This window comes from Papio anubis, chromosome 7 (genome assembly GCF_008728515.1).
Source record: "Papio anubis isolate 15944 chromosome 7, Panubis1.0, whole genome shotgun sequence".
Taxonomy (NCBI): Eukaryota; Metazoa; Chordata; class Mammalia; order Primates; family Cercopithecidae; genus Papio; species Papio anubis.
In genome coordinates, this window is record NC_044982.1 from 122,864,552 (window position 1) to 122,886,267 (window position 21,716).

Consider the following 21,716-nt stretch of genomic DNA (forward strand, 5'->3'; position numbering starts at 1 on the left):
CGGGCCAGGAGCAGTGGCTTATGCCTGTAGTCTCAATTTTGGGAGGCCCAGGCAAGAGGATCACTTGAGCCCAGGAGTTCGAGACCAGCCTGGGCAACATAGTGAGACTCTCATCTCTATTAGCTGGGCATGGTTGTGTGCAGCTGTAGTCCAAGCTACTGAGGTGGCTGAGGCTGGAGGATCACTTGAGCCCGGGAGTTTGAGGCTGCAGTGAGCTATGATCACACCACTGCACACCAGCCGGGGCTACAGAGCAAGACTTCCTATGAAAAACTTTCATCCAGGTCGGGCGCAGTGGCTCGCGCCTGTAATTCCAGAACTTTGGGAGGCCGAGGCGGGTGGATCCACGAAGTGAGGAGTTCAAGACCAGCCTGACCAAAATGGTGAAACCCCGTCTCTACTAAAAATACAAAAAAGTAGCTGGGCGTGGTGGTGGGCGCCTGTAATCCCAACTACTTGGGAGGCTGAGGCAGACAATTGCTTGAACCTGGGAGGCGGAGGTTGCAGTGATCCAAGATCGCACCACTGCACTCCAGCGTGGGCGACAGAGTGAGGCTCTGTCTCAAAAAAAAAAAAAACACAAACAAAACAAAACAAAAAACTTTAATCCAAAAATTCCTGTTCTGTGAATTACTAAAGAAATAAAATGTGAATAAAGAACTTAATAAAATAAGAGGTACAATACCCATTCCGAAGTGCACATTCAGTGTTCCTCTTCCCCTTTTCCATCCTAAAATATTCAGGGCCAAAGACATTAGGTGTACAGAACAGAGGAACATCTACACCTGGTTGTCCACAGCCAAGTGTCAGTGACCTACCAGGTAAGGAAGCTGAGGAACCTGAGAAGGTAAAGAGGGCTTGATCGCCTGGGAGGCAGCCCTACACAAAGTCTTAGCCCTAGAGCCCAAGACCAGAGAACAAGGCATCCAAGTGGGAAAGGCCTAGAAGCTTAGATGGGAGGTTAGTTGCATTCAGGATGATTGATTAAGTCACTAAATGTATTAAACGTGACAGAGCCAGCTTTCTCACTGTGGTAGAATGAAGTTAGAAGTATGGGAAGGGAGAATACCCTATGCTATTGTATTGGAATTGGAGGTATCAGTGTGAACTCATAGTTGGTTTTGTTTTGTTTTTTGGGTTTTTGGTTGTTTTTTTTTTAAGTGAGTTTCGCTCTTTTTGCCCAGGCTGGAGTGCAATGGCGTGACCTCGGCTCATTGCAACCTCCGCATCCCGAGTTCAAGTGATTCTCCTACCTCAGCCTCCCAAGTAGCTGGGATTACAGGCATGCACCACCACGCCCAGCTAATTTTGTATTTTTAGTAGAGACGGGGTTTCACCATGTTGGCCAGGCTGGTTTCAAAACTCCTGACCTCAGGTGATCCGCCCACCTTGGCCTCCCAAAATGCTGGGTTTACAGGCATGAGCCACTGCACCCGGCCTGAACTCATAGTTTTTTAAAAAATAAATTATACTGGGATGGATGATGCAGTGGTCGCTACCACCTGTAATCCCAGCACTTTGTGAGGCGGAAGCTGGAAGATCACTTGAGGTCAGGAGTTCTAGACCAGCCTGGCCAACATGGTGAAACGCAGTCTCTTCTAAATTACAAAAATCAGCCGGGAATGGTGGTGGGCACCTGTAATCCCAGCTACTCAGGAGGCTGAGGCAGGATAATTGCCTGAACCGGGGAGGCGGAGGTTGCAGTGAGCTGAGATCATACCACTGCACTCTAGCCTGGGCAACAGAGCGAGCAAGACTCTGTCTCAGAAATAAATAAAATAAATAAAAATAAATTTCATTGTGTGTATTTGCGGTTTATAACATGATGTTATGGGATATATATAGATAGTAAAATGGTTACTATAGTGAAATGAATTAACATATCTGTACTGTCACATAAAGGCTTGTGTAAAGTATGACAAGAGCAGCTAAAATCTACTTATTTAACAAAAAACTCAGATACAATACAACGTTATGAACTATGGTCTTCATGTTGTGCATTAGACCTCTAGACTTCTTCATCCTACGTATCTGCTGGTTTGTATTCTTTGACCTACATCTCCCCATTTCTTTTTCCCATAGTTTTTAATATAGAGGCATAGATGTAAATGTATGCATGTGTGTATAGAAGTGATTGTATCCTTATTCATGTTAAACATGCATAATTTTTAGTATCAGAGTAAAATAATAAACATTAAAAAGTTAATTGAAGGTCGGGCATGGTGGTGGCTGACACCTGTAATCCCAGCACTTTGGGAGACCGAGATGGGAGCATTACCTGAGGTCAGGAGTTCGAGACCAGCCTGGCCAACATGGTGAAACCCTGTCTTTATTAAAAATACAAAAAGTATCTGAGCGTTGTGGTGGGTGCCTGTAGTCTTAACTACTTGGGAGACTGAAGCTAGAGAATCACTGGAACCAGGAGGTGGAGGTTGCAGTGAGCCAAGATCACTCTACTGCACTCCAGCCTGTGCAACACAGTGAGACTCTGTCTCCAAAAAAAAAAAAAAAAAAATCGAAACTTTTCAAAACAATGTATTATCAAGGCACTCTATCTGAATTCTGGTATAATTTTATATCTACTAGTTCAAATAAAAACGAATAGGACTTTGAGCAATTAATTGGAATTTTCAAGGCCTCACTTCCACTCTGTGAAAAACGGAGCATTCTTTTTAATATTGAAATACTATGATTCTACGCATGCTGGGTTGGCCTCTACTGAGTAAACCCTAAGCCCTTATCATGGTCCAAGAAGCCCAGATAAACACTTACCCCTGGTTAAAGTTTGCAGAATAGTTCAAGGTAGGAGAATTTGTTTTCCTCATTTCCTTTTCAGACCGGCAGTGATCCATCGGTTCTGTCAGCTTTTCCTGAGGGCCTAACATAAGTGCTGACCATACAGACAAGAATACGACTGAACTAAATGTATATGAATCAGTGACCACCATGTATAATAATAACTGTAACATACATATTTGGTCGAACCATATCAGGTTGCTCTATTTGTAGGTCAAAAATGTTCGAATATTGGCAAATACTGGTTCATCCCATTTGTACACAGTGTAGTTAGATCACAAACCTGAAGATCCAAGAAATATAGGCCAGGTGTGGTGGCTCACTCTTGTAATCCCAGCACTGTGGGAGGCTGAGGCAGGTGGATGAGTTGAGTCCAAGAGTTCAGTACTAGCCTGGGCAATGTGACGAAACCCCATCTCTACAAAAAATACAAAAATTAGCCAGGCATGGTGGCACGTGCCTGCAGTCCCAGCTACTCTGGAGGCTGAGATGGGAAGATCGCTTGAACCGAAGTCGAGACTGCAGTGAGCCATGATCTTACACCCCCAACCTGGAAAACACAGAAAAAGAAATACAAGGACAGTCACTGATGAAAACATACCATGAATTGAGTACATTCAACTCAGACCTCTATATCTTAGGTTCAAAAATCAAACAAAACAAAAAAACCTGAACTTGAGAGAGAAAGACCTGAGATTAATTCCAGTTCTGCCCTTGGCTGATTACTTACCCTCTCTGAGCATCAGTTAATTTACCTATAAAATGAGAATTATACTATCTACGACTGCACTAAATAGTTATGAGCATTAAATGAAATTGTGAAAGAATAGTGTCTAACACACAGGAGCTAAATAAATGGTGATGGGGAGAGGTTTTCATCATGTAAACATAATCTGCTGGAAGAAGAATAGTTTTGTTTTGTATTGTTTTTTTTTTTGAGACGGAGTTTTGCTCATCGCCCAGCTGGAGTATAGTGGTGCAATCTCGGCTCACTGCAACCTCTACCTCCCAGGTTCAAGCAATTCTCCTGCCTCAGCCTCCTGAGTAGCTGGGATTACAGGCACCTGCCACCACACTCAGTTAATTTTTTGTATTTTTAGTAGAGACAGAGTTTCGCCATGTTGGGCAGGCTGGTCTCGAACTCCTGACCTCAGGTGATCCACCCGCCTCGGCCTCCCAAAGTGCTGGGATTACAGGTGTGACCCACAACACCCAGCCGAAGGAGAATAATTTATAGAGGCTTTCCAGAAATTTTCCTTCAGAAATATTCACACACTTTGATTCAGTAATTCTACTTCCATGACTCTCTTTTAAAGAAATTATGAAAGCTATACAGAAGAATGATCAACATAGTATTATTTAAATAGGTAAAATCTGAAATTACTTAAATATTCAACAGAAGGGAAATGATTACATCATTTATGACACACCCATATGATGAAATACTAGACAAGAAAAGACTTTCATTTCTAGAAATTTCAAACAGTAGGAATTAATATTTTTTAATAGTACTTCTAGAAAAACCTAGGATGTCTATTCCTTTTTTTTACTTTTTCCAGATGGAGTCTTGCTCTGTCACCCAGGCTGGAGTACAATGGCGCAATTGGGGCTCACTGCAACCTATGCCTCCCAGGTTCAAGCGATTTACCTGCTTCAGCCTCCTGAGTAGCTGGGATTACAGGCACCCACCACCAGGCCCAGCTAATTTTTGTATTTTTAGTACAGACGGGGTTTCACCATGTTGGTCGGGCTAGTCTCGAACTCCTGACCTCAGGTGATCCACCCACCTCGCCCTCCCAAAGTGCTCAGATTACAGACATGAGCCACTGCACCTGGCCCAGATCTCTGTTGTTTTATCATAAACAGAAAAAAGTAACCTCTATATCAACACTCAAAGACAAATTAAAGTAGAGTGAGATAGCATTGGACACCACTATTTTTGGTAAAAACCAATAGAACATATAGATATCTGGGAAATGGCTGGGACTTTCAATGTCATGGAGTATTTAGTTAAGGAAATAGGGACAACTACCTGGCCATTTGGAAAAGAAATGGAAGTGTATCCCTACTTTTTAATTCTATAATAAATTCCAGGTGCATTGAAGATGCAATCAAGGCCAGGCACAGGGGCTCATGCCTGTGATTCCAGCATTTTGGGAGGCAGAGGCAGGACAATTGCTTGAGGCCAGGAGTTTGAAAACAGCCTGAGCAATATAGGAAGACTCCACCTCTACAAAAAAATAAACTTTGGGCACGGTGGCTCATACCTGTAACCTAACACTTTGGGAGACCAAGACAGGAGGATTGCCTGAGGCCAGGAGTTTAAAACCAGCCTAGTCAACATAGTGAGACCCCCATTTCTAAGAAAATATTTTTAATAAAATTTGAAAAAGATAAACTTAGCCGAGCATGGTGGCACATCCCTACAGTCCCAGCTACCTGAGAGACTGAGGTGGGAAGATTAGTTAGGCCCAGGAGGTCAAGGTTAGAGTGAGTCATCATCAAACTACTGCACTCCAGCCTGGACAATAGAGTGAGACTCTGTCTCAAAAAAAAAAAGGAAGAAAAGAATAAAGAAAGAAAGATGAAATCATGGCCGGGCGCAGTGGCTCAAGCCTGTAATCCCAGCACTTTGGGAGGCCAAGGCGGGTGGATCACGAGGTCAGGAGATCCAGACTATCCTGGCTAACATGGTGAAACCCCGTCTCTACTAAAAATACAAAAAACTAGCCGGGCGTGGTGGCGGGCGCCTGTAGTCTCAGCTACTTGGGAGGCTGAGGCGGGAGAATGGCGTGAACTCGGGAGGCGGAGCTTGCAGTGAGCCGAGATCACACCACTGCACTCCTGCCTGGGAGCACAGCAAGACTCCGTCTCAAAAAAAAAAAAAAAAAAAAGAAAGATGAAATCATGAAATCATAGAAGTACTGCTACAGAAGCTAGAGAAGATCATGGGAAAATTATTTTTTAAATTTTGGAATGAGAAAAACATTTGAAGAAAGACACAAACCATCAAAACCATAAAGGCAAAGATTAATAAAATTAACCTCACAAACATTTGACATTTCTCCATGGAGCAAAAAACACCTTGTACAGAGATATAAGTGCACAAATGATAAGCTGAGAAAATAAACATTTACAATATCTGCAATATAATAAAAGTCTAATTTCTTTAATATAATTAAGAACAATTGGCTGGGCACGGTGGCTCACGCCTGTAATCCCGGCACTTTGGGAGGCCAAGGAAGGTGGATCACAAGGTCAGGAGATGGAGACAAGCCTGGCCAACATGGTGAAACCCCATCTCTACTAAAAATACACAAATTTGGCTGGGCACGGTGGCTCATGCCTGTAATCCCAGCAATTTGGGAGGCCAAGTTGGGCGGATCATGAGGTCAGCAGTTCAAGACCACCCTGGCCAACACAGTGAAACCCCATTTCTACTAAAAATACAAAAATTAGCCGGACATGGTTGCACACACCTGTAATCCCAGCTACTCAGGAGGCTGAGGCAGGAGAATCACTTGAACCTGGGAGGCAGAGGTTGTGGTAAGCTGAGATTGCACCACTGCACTCCAGCCTGGGTGACTGAGTGAGACTCCGTTTAAAAAAAAAAAAATTAGCTGGGCATGGTGGCGTGCACCTGTAATCCCAGCTACTTGGGAGGCTGAGGCAGAAGAACTGCTTGAACCTAGGAGGCGGAGGTTGCAGTGAGCCGAGATCGCGCCACTGCACTCCTGCCAGGGCAACAGAGCGAGACTCTGTCTCAAAAAAAAAAAAAAGGAAAAAATTAGTTGGGTGTGGTGGTGCTTGCCTGTAGTCCCTGCTACTTGGGAGTCTGAGACAGGAGAATTGGTTGAGCCCATGAGGCAGAGGTTGCAGTGAGTCGAGATTGCACCACTGCAATCCAGCACTCCAGCCTGGGCAACAGAGTGAGACTCCATGAAAAAAAAAGAAAAAAAGAGGCCAGGCACGGTGGCTCACGCCTGTAATCCCAGCACTTTGGGAGGCCGAAGTGGGTGGATCATGAGGTCAGGAGTGTGAGACCAGCCTAGCTAATATGGTGAAACCCTGTCTCCACTAAAAATATAAAAATTAGTTGGGTGTGGTGGTACGCACCTGTAGTCCCAGCTGCTCGGGAGGCTGAGGCAGGAGAATTGCTTGAACCCAGGAGGCAGAGGTTGCAGTGAGCTGAGATCATACCACTGCACTCCAGCCTAGGCGACAGAGCAAGACTCCATCTCAAAAAAAAAAAAAAAAAAAGAAAAAGAGCAATTACAAATTAAAAGAAGATCATTCATCATTCATCCAATAGAAACATAGGAAAAGTATTAATACATCAATATAGGTAGTTCACAGAGAAAGTAATACAAATGGCTTTCAAATATTCTACTCACTTAGAGAAATGCAAATTAAAGTGAGAGATCACCTTCACTTATCAGTATTATTGAAGATGTGGGAGAAAAGGCATTCTCATACACTATTTCTGGGAGTATAATTGCTGCAATCTCTTTTTTCGTTTGTTTTTTGGGGTTTTTTTTTGAGAGGGAGTCTCGCTGTGTCGCCCAGGCTGGAGTGGAGTAGCGTGATCTCTGCTCACTGCAACCTCCACCTCACGGGTTCAAGCAATTCTCCTGCCTCAGCCTTCTGAGTAACTGGTATTACAGATGCCCACTACCACCCCTGGCTAATTTTTATATGTTATTAGAGACGGGGTTTCACCATTTTGGCCAGGTTGGTCTCAAACTCCTGACCTCAAGTGATCCATCAGTCTTGGCCTCCCAAAGTGTTGGGGATTATAGGCATGAGCCATCACGCCCAGCTGCTGCAATCTCTTTAAAGGGCATTTTGGCAATAACTTTTTTAAGTCCCATTACTGACCCAGCATTGCATAATTTTTCCTTAGAAATTATTAGACCTGGGGCCGGGCACAGTGGCTCATGCCTGTAATCCCAGCACTTTGGGAGGCCAAAGCAGGGGGGTCACTTAAGGTCAGGAGTTCAAGACCAACCTGGCCAACATGATGAAACCTCGTCTCTACTAAAAATACAAACAATTAGCCAGGCTTGGTGGTGGGCGCCTGTAATCTCATTTACTCAGGAGGCTGAGGCAGGAGAGTCACTTGAACCCGGGAGGCAGAGGTTGCGGTGAGCCGAGACCACATCACGGCACTCCAGCCTGGGAAATAAGAGCGAAACTCCATCTCAAAAACAAAAAAAAAAAAAAGAAAAGAAAAAATTGTTAGACATATATACCAAAAAACCTTTTTCTAAATACACGATTACTGTGGCATTATTTAAAATGAAAAAAAAAAAACTGGAATCAATCTGTCTGTCAAAAGGAGAGTAAATTATGACATACAAATAAATCATGACACATTTATACAAAGAAGTACTATACAGTACAGATATTCCAAAGAATGAGGCAGACATATCTATGCTGGTATAGAAAGATCTCCAAAATGTATGATGTGAAAGAAAATAAATGGAGCAGAACATTGTGTAGTAACTATTTGTTAGGAAGAAAAAAAAAAAAGGATATATTTGGTTTTGTGGGTTTTGGTTTTGTTTTGGTACAAGGCCTTACTCCATTTCCAGTGCAAAGGCTGGATCATAGATCACTTTAATCTTGAACTCCTGGGCTCAAGTGATCCTCTTGCCTTAGCCTCCCCAGTAGTTAGGACTACAGGCATGCGCCACCGTGACTGGCTAATTTTTTAATTTTTTGTAAAGACAGTGTGTCCGTATGTTGCCTAGGCTGGCCTTGAACTCCTTGCCTCAAGTGATCCTCCCACTTAAACCTCCCAAAGTGCTGGGACTACGGGCATGAGCACCTGGCCAAGAATATATTTGTATATGTGCTTTTATATGATAGAAAATTTCTGGAAGCACAAAAGAGCAATTGTTAATAGTGTTTGCCTTTGGTACTATTTGAAATATATATATAGATAGATATATAGATAGATATAACTTTTCCAATTAAAAACAACATTAGGCTGGGTGTGGTGGCTCATGCCTGTAATCTCAGCACTTTGGGAGGCCGAGGTAGGTGGATCGCTTGAGCTCAGGAGTTCAAGACCCACCTGGGCCACAGAGTAAGACCCTTGTCTCTAAATAAATAAAGAAATAAAAAGAGTGAAAAAGAAAGAAGACATTTGCAACGAATATATTTTTTAAGAGGAGGGGTCTTACTGTGTTACCCAGGCTAGAGTGCAGTAGCTATTCACAAGCACAATCATAGTGCACTGCAACCTGAAACTCCTGGCCTCAAGCGATCCTCTCACCTCAGCCTCCTGAGTAGCTGGGATTATGGACATGCACCCCTGCACCTGGCCCATATAATGCATATATCCAAAAAAACCCACAAACCTCATATCCTGATACACATTAACACGAGAAGAGATAGACAATCCAATTTAAAAAAAAAAAATGGGCAAAGCCAGACACAGTGGCTCAGGCCTGTAATCCCAGCACTTTCGGAGGCCCAGAAGGGCAGATCACTTGAGGTCAGGAGTTCGAGACCAGCCTGGCCAACATGGTGAAACCCTGTCTCTACAAAAAATTGGCCAGGCATGGTGGTTCACGACTGTAATCCCAGCACTTTGGGAGGCCAAGGCAGGCAGATCACCTGAGGTTGGGAGTTGGAGACCAGCCTGGGCAACATGGTGAAACCCCGTCTCTACTAAAAATACAAAAAAAATTAACAGGGCGTAGTGGCAGGCACCTGTATTCCCAGCTACTTGGGAGGCTGAGGTAGGAAAATCGCTTGAGCCTGGGAGGCAGAGGTTGTGGTGATCCGAGACCGCACCATTGCACTCCAGCCTGGGTAACAAGAACAAAATTCCATCTCAAAACAAAAACAAAAACAAGTAACTGAGGATGGTGGCATGCACTACTTGGGAGGCTGAGGCAGGAGAGTCACTTGAACCTGGGAAGCGGAGGTTGCAGTGAGCCAAGATCAAGCCACTGCCTCCAGCCTGGGTGACAGAGTGAGACCCTGTCTCAAAATAAAATAAATAAATAAAGTGTTCAAAACCCTTGAACAGGAACTTCACAAGAGAAGACATCCAAATAGTCAATAAATATATGAAAAGATGCTGAAATTCCTTAGTTATGGGGAAATGCAAATTAAAACCACAGTATAAGTACCTAATGCTACTGAATCGTAAACTTAAAAAATGATTTAAGATGGGCACAGGGTGAGGGGATCATGCTTCTGTAGTCCCAGCTACTCTGGAGGCTAAGATAGGAGGATTCCTGGTACCCAGAAGTTCAGGGCTAGCCTGGGCAACGTAGTAAGACCTTGTCTCTAAAAAAAATAAAATAAAAATGATCTAAATAGTAAATGTTTTATTATGTATATTTTACCACAATTTAAGAACACGCACAGTGTGATACTACATCCACTATTCTGGCTAAATTGAAAAAAGACTAGCTGTGCTTGGTGGCTCACGCCTGTAATCTCAGCACTTTGGGAAGGTGAGGCAAAAGGATCATTTGAGCCCAGGAGTTCAAGACCAGCCTGGGCAACACAGGGAGACCCTGTCTCTACAAAAAATTTGAAAATTAGCCAGGTGTGATGGTGCATGCCTGTGGTCCCAGCTACTCAGGAGGCTGAGGTAGGAGGATCAGTTGCAACCAGTAGTTGGAGGCTGCAGTGAGCCATGATCCTGCTATTGCACTCCACTCTACCCCTGAGTGATAGAGCAAGACTCTGTCTCAAAAAACCATATTAATTAATAAACAAAAAAAGAAAAAGAAAAGTAATATCAAATGTTGATAACGATGTGGAACAATTATGACTTCCTTACACTGATGGTGAGAGTATAAATTTGTGTAACCAGTTTGGAAAACTGGCGATGTCTTCTAAGATTTAACATCTTCCCTATGACCCAAAATATACATGACTGCATATTTTATTTCAATATACAGTCATGCATTGCATACTGATGGGAATATGTTCTGACAAATGTGTCATTAGGTGATTTCATCATTGAGCAAACAACATAGAGTATACTAACACAAACCTAGATACTACAACCTACTACACATCTAGGCTATGTGACATAGCCTGTTGCTCCTAGGCCACAAACCTCTATGTTACATTACTGTACTGAATAGTGTAGGCAGTTGCAACACAATGATGTTTCTGTATCTAAACATAGAAAAGATACATTAAAATTTGGTATTATAATATTTTTTTTTCCAAGACTGGGATCTTGCTCTGTCACTCAGGCTGGAATGCAGTGGCATGATCTCAGCTTGCTGCAACCTCCACCTCTCGAGTACAAGCAATTCTCCTGCCTCAGCCTCCCAAATAGCTGGGATTACAGGCCCCCACTACCACACTTGGCTAATTTTTGTATTCTTAGTAGAGACGGGGTTCACCATGTTGGCCAGGCTGGTCTCAAACTCTTGACCTTGTGATCCGCCTGCCTTGGCATCCCAAAGTGCTGGGATTACAGGCGTGAACCACTGCTCCCAGCCCTATTATTATACTCTTATGGGACCATCATCATATATGTGGACTGTGGCTGACCAAAACATTTTATGTGATGTGTGGCTGTATATATTCACCAAAAATCATTTACAAGAATGTTTGTGGCAGCATTATTTGTAATAGTTATTGGGGAAACAACCCAAGTTTCCATGGACAGTAAATGGATAAATTGTGATAAATTCACACAATGGAATACTCCATAGCATTGTAAAAATGGACTACTACTTGCAACAATATGCGTAAATCTCACAAACATCCTGTTGAGTAGAAGCTAGACACAAGAAAGTAATACTACTTTTTTGTTTCATATAAAGTTCAAAACCTGGCAAACCTAGTCTATGGTGGTAGAGGTTGGGATAGTGGTTATCCTTGAGAAAGGGAGTGAGGAAAGTGAGATGAAGGGGGCTTTCTGGGTGCTGGCAACCTCTGCTTTCTTGATCTGGGTACTGGTTACACAGTGTGTTCCATTCATGATTTGTGTACTTTTCTGTCTATATGTTACCCTTCAGTAAAACAATTACCAGCGAGGCGCAGTGGCTTATGCCTGTAATGCCAGCACTTTGGGAGGCAAAGGTGGGTGGATCACTTGAACTCAGGAGTTCAAAACCAGCCTGGGCAATGTAGTGAGACCTCCTCTCTACAAAAAATACAAAAATGAGCTGGACATGATGGCAAGTGCCTGTAGTCCCACCTCCTCAGGAGCCTGAGCTGAGAGAATTGCTTGAGCTGTGGAGATTGAGGTTGCAGTGAGCTATGAGCGTGCCATGGCACCCTAGTCTGGGCAAAAGAAACAATTACCAGAGAAAAGAAGAAATTTATGGAAAAACTTTTTTTTCGCAAGAAAATAGAGCCGACTGACCCAAATATATTTTTATTTGTCCTGTTTTGCTTTTTAGGTTGAAAAAAATGATACAGGCTTTTCTCACATTAAAACATTTGTGTCTTCTGAGAATTTTGTGGGTTTTGCTCCAAATTTTTCTGTTTTTTAAATTATATAACAAATACTACCTTATTAGGTGGGGGGAGGGGGACCAGAAAATATACAACAGGTAGAAGAAAGTTTGATACACTTACACTGTTTTTTTTTTTTTTTTTTTGAGACGGAGTCTCGCTCTGTCTCCCCGGCTGGAGTGCAGTGGCCGGATCTCAGCTCACTGCAAGCTCCGCCTCCCGGGTTCACGCCATTCTCCTGCCTCAGCCTCCCGAGTAGCTGGGACTACAGGCGCCGCCACCTCGCCCGGCTAGTTTTCTGTATTTTTTAGTAGAGACGGGGTTTCACCATGTTTGCCAGGATGGTCTTGATCTCCTGACCTCGTGATTCACCCGTCTCGGCCTCCCAAAGTGCTGGGATTACAGGCTTGAGCCACCGCGCCCGGCCTTTTTTTTTTTGTTTTTTTGAGACAGTTTCCCTCTGTTGCCCAGCCTGCAGTGCAATGGTGCAATGGCAAGATCTCAGCTCACTGCAACCTCTGCCTCCCCAGCTCAAGCAATTCTCGTGCCTCAGCCTCCCGAGTAGCTGGTATTACCAGCATGTGCCACCACACCTGGCTAATTTTTGTATTTTTGGTCGAGATGAGGTTTCACCATGTTGGCCAGGCTGGTCTCAAACTCCTGGCCTCAAGTGATCCACGTGCCTTGGCCTCCCAAAGTACTGGGATTACAGGTGTGAGCCACCACGCCTGGCCTTGCTTGATACACTTTCGGGCATATTCACATGCAGTTGATATTATAGGATCAGTGAGGTTTATGATATTATCAGTTGAAGAGTTTTATTTTAGTGGCATGTCCACATTTGCTTCCTTACTAATTAAGATCTTTTATTCTTTTATTATGAAAAGTTCAGTTGGAAAATTCAAAGTAAAAAAAAAAAACCTTGCTCATTGCAAACAGAAGTTATTTCACATGAAGAAATTCCACTTTACTTTTTTTCTTATTTTAATACCACATTTTTCTATACTTTAATCTTGAAAGAACTCTGGCTCTGTATCAACTGCTTTTAAATCCATTGTCTGGATTTTTAAGCTCCTATGAGTTTGGCAGCTGTTCCTATTGAGTAACTGAGTGAAGAGTCACAGTGCAAAGAGTGATATTACTATCCCCTCTGCACCCCGCCCCAAGCCCCAGTCGGCCCTTCTCCCCCCCCCCCCCCCCCACCAAGGACATCCGCTTCCTCAGTTCCTGATGTCCAACATTCTGAATGCAATGAAACCACTAGGTTATTTTGAGAGCCACTTTTAATGGTCCCGTGCCCTTTATTTAAAGGAAAAGATGCCTCAACAAGGTGAAAGATGATGCAATTTCAATTGCTCTCTAAGGATGTGGCTTAAACCATACAGGATGTCAGATCCAGCACCTGTTTTTTGATGGGAGTCAGGGTAGGGACCTCGTTCTGGCTTGGCAAACGTGGTACTGTGGTATTTTGCTTTTTACCCTTGGATAGCATGGTGAAAGAAGATATACTCAGGACATACCAGCTTCCTCGAGGGCAGCTGTGGAGAAGGAAGCTTGACTTCCTTTGAAATCACAGTCCAGGATCCCGGATATTCTTATTTCCAAGTCTGATTTGAGAGTAAACAAACCTCAAATCTCTTTCCCAGGACATTCATTCAAATACATGTCATAATTGGGGTTTTTTGTTGTCGTTTTTTGTTTTTCCCTCATGCTTTCTTCCACTCAATGGAAAACCCCTGCATGATCCGTTTCCTGCCAAGTGCTTTGCAAAGATTACAAGCAGGAAATGTAAAATGAGAATCACGATTTGAGCTACAGTGATCAGGGAACTATAATAATAAGAGCATGTAGGAGCTATACAGCAGAGCCATTATAAAGTTTATCGGTCTTTTTATAATTCCTTCTTGCTCAGGGGCAGGTCAACTTATAGAGAGCTGAGAATTTGCATGAAAAGGTTTCCTCTCCAATAATGCACTATACATGGCACATAGTCCTGAGTTTGTGTATATTTTAAGATATTGTGAACTATTATTATTGGTACCTTCATGCATTTTGTACTTTATTTATATACTCCCAGGGAGCAAGGAATCTCTTCTGTGCAATGTGCCAGATTGCTTTAATTGTACAGCCTCATAAAATATAAACTTGTTATTGTTATTATAATGATAACATTGTTGTATCATTATGATTACTGCTGAACCATGTGGCTATTTATCCTTGCTCCCCTCTATGCTTTCTCTAAATAGATAGACCTTTGTGACTGGATCCTAGACTGGCACCTGAGATGCGGCTTTTGCATTTAAAGAGTGGGAGACTGAATTCATCTTAGAATTTTAGAGCTGAATTTTAGAGGTCCTAGTGTTCAGGCAACCCACTTTATAAATAGGAAAATTCAGCTTCAGAGAGTTCAGTGATGTCCTCCAAGGTCACACAGCTAGTTAGGGTTAGAACAGGGACATCATCTGATTGCCAGACCCATGATCTTTTAAAAAGTCTCTGGTATCTTGCCAAAGAGTAGATAGGTAAAATTAGTTTTATCAATTGTTAGTAGGTTTGTTTGGCTAGGACATTTTCAAGTATCTCTATTAAAGGTCTTGATTATGCCAAAAAATAACAATAATATGATTATTTTTCCTTTGTCTACCATATATTTCTGCAATTTTGATACTCACCTTCAATTTCAAGTTATAGCAAGCCATATTTTGCATAAATTCAATATATTTGGATATATCATAATCCACACTTCTTTTGAGTTCTATGGATTTGGGGCCACACACAGAAACTGGCAAATCTAGATGCTATTCAAACTTAGTTTTTAGACTATATTTTTATTTTGTTTATTTATTTGAGAGAGGGTCTTACTCTGTCACCCAGGCTGGAGAACAGTAACACAATCATGGCTCACTATAGCCTGTAACTCCCAGGCTCAAGTCTCAGCCTGGAACTCCTTCTGTGTCAGCCTCCCAAGTAGCTGGGACTACAGGTGTGTGATACCATACCCAGCGCTTTTTTTTTTTTTTTGGTAAAGATGAGGTCTTGCTATGTTGCCTAGGCTGGTCTCAAACTCCTGAGCTCAAGTGATCCTCCTGCCTCGGCCTCGCAGAGTGCTAGGATTACAGGCATAAGCCACCATGCCCGGTCTATAGACTATTTTTTAAAAAAGCAATTTCCTATAATGCCCATGATGTATATAGTTCAAATTTAGAAATTTATTTTAGGGGAATAATCCAAGATGTACAAAGATTTAGGCTAGGCATGGTGTCTCATGCCTGCAATCTCAGCACTTTAGGAGGCTGAGGCAGGCAGATCACAAGGTCAGGAGTTCGAGACCAGCCTAGCCAACAGAGTGAAACCTCATCTCTACTAAAAATACAAAAATTAGCCAGGTATAGTGGCGCACACCTATAGTCCCAGCTACTCGGGAGGCTGAGGCAGGAAAATTGCTTGAACCTGGGAGACAGATGTTGTGGCGAGATCACACCACTGCACTCCAGCCTAGGCAGCAGAGCGAGACTCTGAGTCAAAAAAAAAAAAAAAAAAGTACAAAGATTTATGTATAACAGGGACATTTGGTTCAGCATTACTCATAATAACAAAATAGAAACACAAAGTAATGTGCTTTTTATTCTTGGAAAAAAACATAAAAAATTGTTTACAGTGATTATATTTAGAAAGACTTACTGGCCAAGTGTGGTGGCTCATGTCTGTAATCCCAGCACTTTGGGAGGCCGAGGCAGGCAGATCACGAGGTCAAGATTTCAAGATAAGCCTGGACAACATAGTGAAACCCCATCTCTACTAAATATACAAAAGTTAGCCAAGTGTGGTGGCGGGTGCCTGTAGTTCCAGCTACTTTGGAGGCTGAGGCAGGAGAAATGCCTTGAACTCGGGAGTTGAAGGTTGCAGTGAGCTGAGATCATGCCACTGCACTCCAGCCTGGGTGACACAGCGAGATTCCATCTTAAAAAAAAGAAAGAAAGAAAGAAAAGAAAAAAAGAAAGACAGACTTGCTAAATGGGAAGAAAATCTTTCATTTTGCTTTTGTGTGTCTGTTGTTTGTATCGTTTGATTTTTTCTGTCCATATAGATATACTAATTTATACAGATATATATTACATATATAAATATATACATAAATATATATATATATATTTTTTGAGGCAGAGTCTTGCTGTGTTGCCCAGGCTGGAGTGCAGTGGCATGATCTTGGTTCACTGCAATCTCTGCATCCCCATTTTGAGTGATTCTCCTGCCTCAGCCTCCTAAGTAGCTGGAATTAGAGGTGCCCACCAGCACGTATTTCTAATTTTGTATTTTTAGTAGAGATGGTGTTTCATCATATTGGCTAGGCTGGTCTTAAACCCCTGACCTCAGGTGATCACCTGTCTTGGCCTCCCAAAGTGCTGGGATTACAGGTGTGACCCACCATGCCCAGCCAAAGGGCCTCCAATTTTATTACTGCCGCCCTGGACTTCTCTCCCTGCATTTTGGACACACATAGTCAACCGCTTCCTTGGAATTTCTATTCTTTTTCTTTTTTCTTTTTTTTTTTTTTGAGACAGAGTCTCACTCTGTTGCCCAGGCTAGAGTGCAATGGTGCAGTCTCGGCTCACTGCAACCTCTGCCTCCTGTGTTCAAGCAATTCTCCTGCCCCAGGCTCCCAAGGAGCTGGGACTGCAGGTGCAAGCCACCATACCTGGCTAATTTTTTTTTTTTTTTTTGTATATTTAGTAGAGATGAGGTTCCACCATGTTAGCCAGGATAATCTCGATCTCCTGACCTCGTGATCCTCCTGGCTCAGCCTCCCAAAGTGTTGGAATTACAGGCATGAGCCACCACATCCAGCCTAATGTGCTTTATTTTTTGAGACAGAATTTCACTCTTTTGCCCAGGCTAGAGTACAGTGGCACCATCTCGGCTCACTGCAACCTCTGCCTCCCAGGTTCAAGCGATCCTCTTGTCTCAGCTTCCTGAGTAGCTGGGACTACAGGTGCCCACCACCATGCCCGGCTAATTTTTGTATTTTCGGTAGAGACAGGGTTTTACCATGTTGGCCAGGCTGGTTGCAAACTCTTGACCTCATGATCTGCCTGCCTCGGCCTCCCAAAGTGCTAGGATTACAGGTGTGAGCCACTACGCCTGGCCAACCCCGTTTTTTTTTTTTTTTTTTAGGAGGGACTCCACCTCTCCTAAATTGGGCCTCTAACTCAATTCTGCCTTTTACCTGGGATAAAATGTACTCCACCACTTACCCAGAGGCGGCCAATTCATGCTGCAGTCTATTTCTTTTGGGTAGGGGGATTCTCTAACATTGTCCCTTTGTGTTCACCGGGGAGATATTACTGGAACGTAGTCTTAATTTAGACCCCAAGAGAGAGTTTTTGGATCTTGTGCAAGAAGGAATTTGGGGCAAGTCCATAAAGTGAAAGCAAGATTATTAAGAAAGTTAAAAAACTAAAATAATATGCAGAGCAGGCTGGGTACGGTAGCTTATGCCTGTAATCCCAGCACTTTGGGAGGCCGAGGCGGGCAGATCACGAGGTCAGGAGTTCGAGACCAGCCTGACCAACATGGTGAAACCCCGTCTTTACTAAAAATACAAAAATTAGCCAGGCATGGTGCCACGCGCCTGTAATCCCAGCTACTCAGGAGGCTGAGGCAAGAGAATTGCTTGAACCCAGGAGGCAGAGGTTGCAGTGAGCCGAGATCTTGCCATTGCACTCCAGCCTGGGCGACAGAGCAAGACTCCATCTAAAAAAAAAAAAAAAAAAGAATATGTAGAGCAGCAGCTTGGGCTGCTTGACTGGGTATATTTACGGTTATTTATTGATCATATACTAAACGGGTGGATTAAACATGAGGTTCCTGGGAAAGGGGCAGGCAATTCCCAGAATGGAGGGTTCCTCCCCTTTTTAGACTATATAGGGTAACTTCCAGACATTTTTATGGCATTTGTGAACTGTCCTGGCACTAGTGGGAGTATCTTTTAGCATGCTAATGTATTAGAGTAAGTGTATTATGAGCAGTGAGGACAACCAGAGGTCACTTTCGCCACCATCTTGATTTTGGTGGATTTTAGCCGGCTTTTGTTACCATATCCTGTTTTACCAGCAGGTAAACAGCAGGTATGACCTGTCTCTTGCAATACCAGTCCTGTTGACCTCTTATCTCATTTTGAGACAAAGAATGCCTAACCTACTAGGAATGCAGCCCAACGGGTCTCATCTTCATTTTACTTCAGCCCTTATTCAAGACACAGTTGCTCTGGTTTGAATGCCTTTTTCTCCAATTATATTTCTTTCTTTCTTTCTTTCTTTTTTTTGCGATGGAGTTTCACTCTTGTCACCCAGACTGGAATGCAGTGACGTGATCTCAGCTCACTGCAACTTCTGCCTCTCGGGTTCAAGTGATTCTCCTGCCTCGGCCTCCTGAGTAGCTGGAATTACAGGCACCTGCCACCGCACCCAGCTAATTTTTGTATTTTAGTAGAGATGGGGTTTCACCATGTTAGTCAGGCTGACCTCAAGTGATCTGCCTGCCTCGGCCTCCCAAAGTGCTGGGATTACAAGTGTGAGCCTCCTATTATATTTCTACATGCCTCTCCATACTTTGTTGAACCCAAGCATAAAAATATTTTACCCTGTATCTTTGGGTCTTCATTCGGAATGCCCCAGTGTATACATGTTAAATACATTTGTATTCCTTTTCTCGTATTAATCTGCCTTTTGCAAGTTGATTTTTCAGTGGAACTTTAGAGGGTCGTTGTCCTTTTTGGTTGCTTGTCTTTACTCTTTCCTTCATGAAAGATTTCTTGGTCGGGCATGATGGCTCACGCCTGTAATCCCAGCACATTGGGAAGCCAAGGTGGGCAGATCACGAGGTCGGGAGTTCAAGACCAGCCTGGCCAACATGGCGAAACCCCGTCTGTACTAAAAATACAAAAATTAACTGGGCGTGGTGGTACGCATCTGTAATCCCAGCTCCTCAGGAGGCTGAGACAGGAGAATTGCTTGGACCCGGGAGGCGGAGGCTGCAGTGAGCTGAGATCGCATCACTGAACTACATACAGCCTGGGCAACAAGAGCAAGACTCTGTCTCAAAAAAAATAAAAGAAAGATTTCTCTGTAGCATGTTGATATGGTTTGGATATTTGTCCCTGCCCAAATCTCATGTTGAATTGTAATCCCCAGTGCTGGAGGGGGGCCTGGTGGGAAGTGTTTGGGCCATGGGGGTGGATCCCTCATGGCTTGGTGCTCTTTTTCTTTTTCTTTTTTTTTTTTTTTTGAGACAGAGTTTCACTCTGTTGCCCAGGCTGGAGTGCAGTGGCGCAATCTCAGCTCACTGCAAGTTCCGCCTCCCGGGTTCACACCATTCTCCTGCCTCAGCCTCCCTAGTAGCTGAGACTACAGGCACCTACCACCACGCCCGGATAATTTTTTGTATTTTTAGTACAGATGTGGTTTCACCGTGTTAGCCAGGATGGTCTTGATCTCCTGACCTCGTGATCCACCTGCCTCGGCCTCCCAAAGTGCTGGGATTACAGGCGTGAGCCACCGCACCCGGTGGTGCTGTTTTCAAGATAGTGAGTTCTCAAGAGATCTGGTCATTTAAAAGCATGTGGCACCTCCCCACTCACTCTCTCACACTTGCTCCTGCTTTCACCATATGACATACCTGTTCTCTCTTCTCCTTCTACCATTATTGTAAGCTTCCTGATGCCTGCCCAGGAGCTGGTGCCAGAAGTATGCAGAACCATGAGCCAATTAAACCTGCTTTCTTAGCCAGCCGTGGTGGCTCACGCCTGTAATCCCAGCACTTTGGGAGGCCGAGACAGGTGGATCACTTGAGGTCAGGAGTTGGAGACCATCCTAGGCAACATGGTGAAACCCCATCACTACTAAAAATACAAAAAAAAAAAAAAATTAGCTGGGCGTCGTGGTGCATGCCTGTAATCCCAGCTACTTGGGAGGCTGAGGCAGGAGAACAGCTTGAACCCAGGAGGCGGAGGTTGTGGTGAGCCAAGATCATGCCACTGTACCCCAGCCTGGGTGACAGAGTGAGAATCCATCTCAAAAAAAAAAAAAAAAAAGTCTACTTTCTTTATAAATTACCTATTCTCAAGAATTTCTTTCTTTTGGGGGCACGTGCCTGTAATTCCAGATACTCAAAAGGCTGAGGTGGGAGAATTGCTTGGACACAGGAGGCAGAGGTTGTTGCAGTGAGCTGAGATTGCGCCAATGCATTTCAGCCTGAGCGATGGAGTGTGACTCCGTCTCAAAAAAAACACAGTCCAGGCGCAGTGACTCATGCCTATAATCCCAACACTTTGGGAGGCCAAGGTGGGTGGATCACTAGAGCTCAGGAGTTTCAAACCAGCCTGGGCAATACATTGAAACTCTATCTCTATATTAGCTGGGTGCTGTGGCGCATGCCTGTGGTCCCAGCTACTCGGGAGGCTGAGGTGGGAGGATCACCTGTGCCCAAAAAGGTCAAGGCTTCAGTGAACCATGATTATGCCACTGCACTCCAGCCTGGGCAACAGAGTGAGACTGTGTCTCAAAATATAAATAAATAAAATAGAAACTTGAAGCAGATGATATTTAGCACAGTTGAACTGAGGAAAGAACAAAGAACAATTGTGAATTGGGCAGCCCTCAGAACCAGAACTGGCTCAGAGTGACTCCATTTTGATTTGGTCTGGCCTGTTCAGGCCTAGTGTGGGAGGTTAGTCCATAGCAATGTCCTCTCACTATTTTGTTTAACAGTATAAAACTGTTTACAGGTCGGGCGCGGTGGCTCAAGCCTGTAATCCCAGCTCTTTGGGAGGCCGAGACGGGCGGATCACAAGGTCAGGAGATCGAGACCATCCTGGCTAACACGGTGAAACCCCGTCTCTACTAAAAAATACAAAAAACTAGCCGGGCGAGGTGGCAGGTGCCTATAGTCCCAGCTACTCGGGAGGCTGAGGCAGGAGAATGGCGTGAACCCGGGAGGCGGAGCTTGCAGTGAGGGGAGATCCAGCCACTGCACTCCAGCCTGAGCGACAGAGCGAGACTCCGTCTCAAAAAAAAAAAAGAAAACAACAACAACAAAAAACTATTTATAAGCCAGGCGTGGTGGCTCATGCCTGCAATCCCAGCACTTTGGGAGGTCAAGCCGGGTGGATTGCCTGAGGTCAGGAGTTCGAGACCAGCCTGCCCAACATGGTGAAACCCCATCTCCACTAAAGATACAAAAATTAGCTGGGCATGGAGGCGGGCACCTGTAATCTTAGTTACTCAGGAAGCTGAGGTAGGAGAAATGTTTGAACTTGGGAGGCGGAGGTTACAGTGAGCCGAGATTGAGCCACTTCACTCCAGCCTGGGCAACAGAGTGAGACTCCATTGCAATAAATAAATAAATAAATAATTAATTAAATAGGCCAGGCACGAGATGGAGTTTCAGTGTGTTGCCCAGGCTGATCTGAAACTCCT

At 43.8% G+C, this 21,716-nt stretch overlaps 1 protein-coding gene across 4 annotated transcripts in view; it reads left to right on the forward strand.

Moving 5' to 3' along the window:
• The window catches only part of TIPIN (TIMELESS interacting protein), a 50,017-nt gene that overhangs the window by 658 nt on the left and 27,643 nt on the right, over nucleotides 1-21,716 (forward strand). Inside the window, exon 2 of one of the 4 annotated variants that reach the window (XM_009210462.4) lies at nucleotides 744-821. The exons of 2 other annotated variants lie outside the window; for them this stretch is intronic. The gene's annotated coding sequence lies outside the window, so the exon portion shown is untranslated. Of the gene's footprint in view, nucleotides 1-579; nucleotides 822-21,716 lie in introns of those variants that run through there. One more of the 4 variants, XM_009210465.4, reaches the window with a different exon arrangement.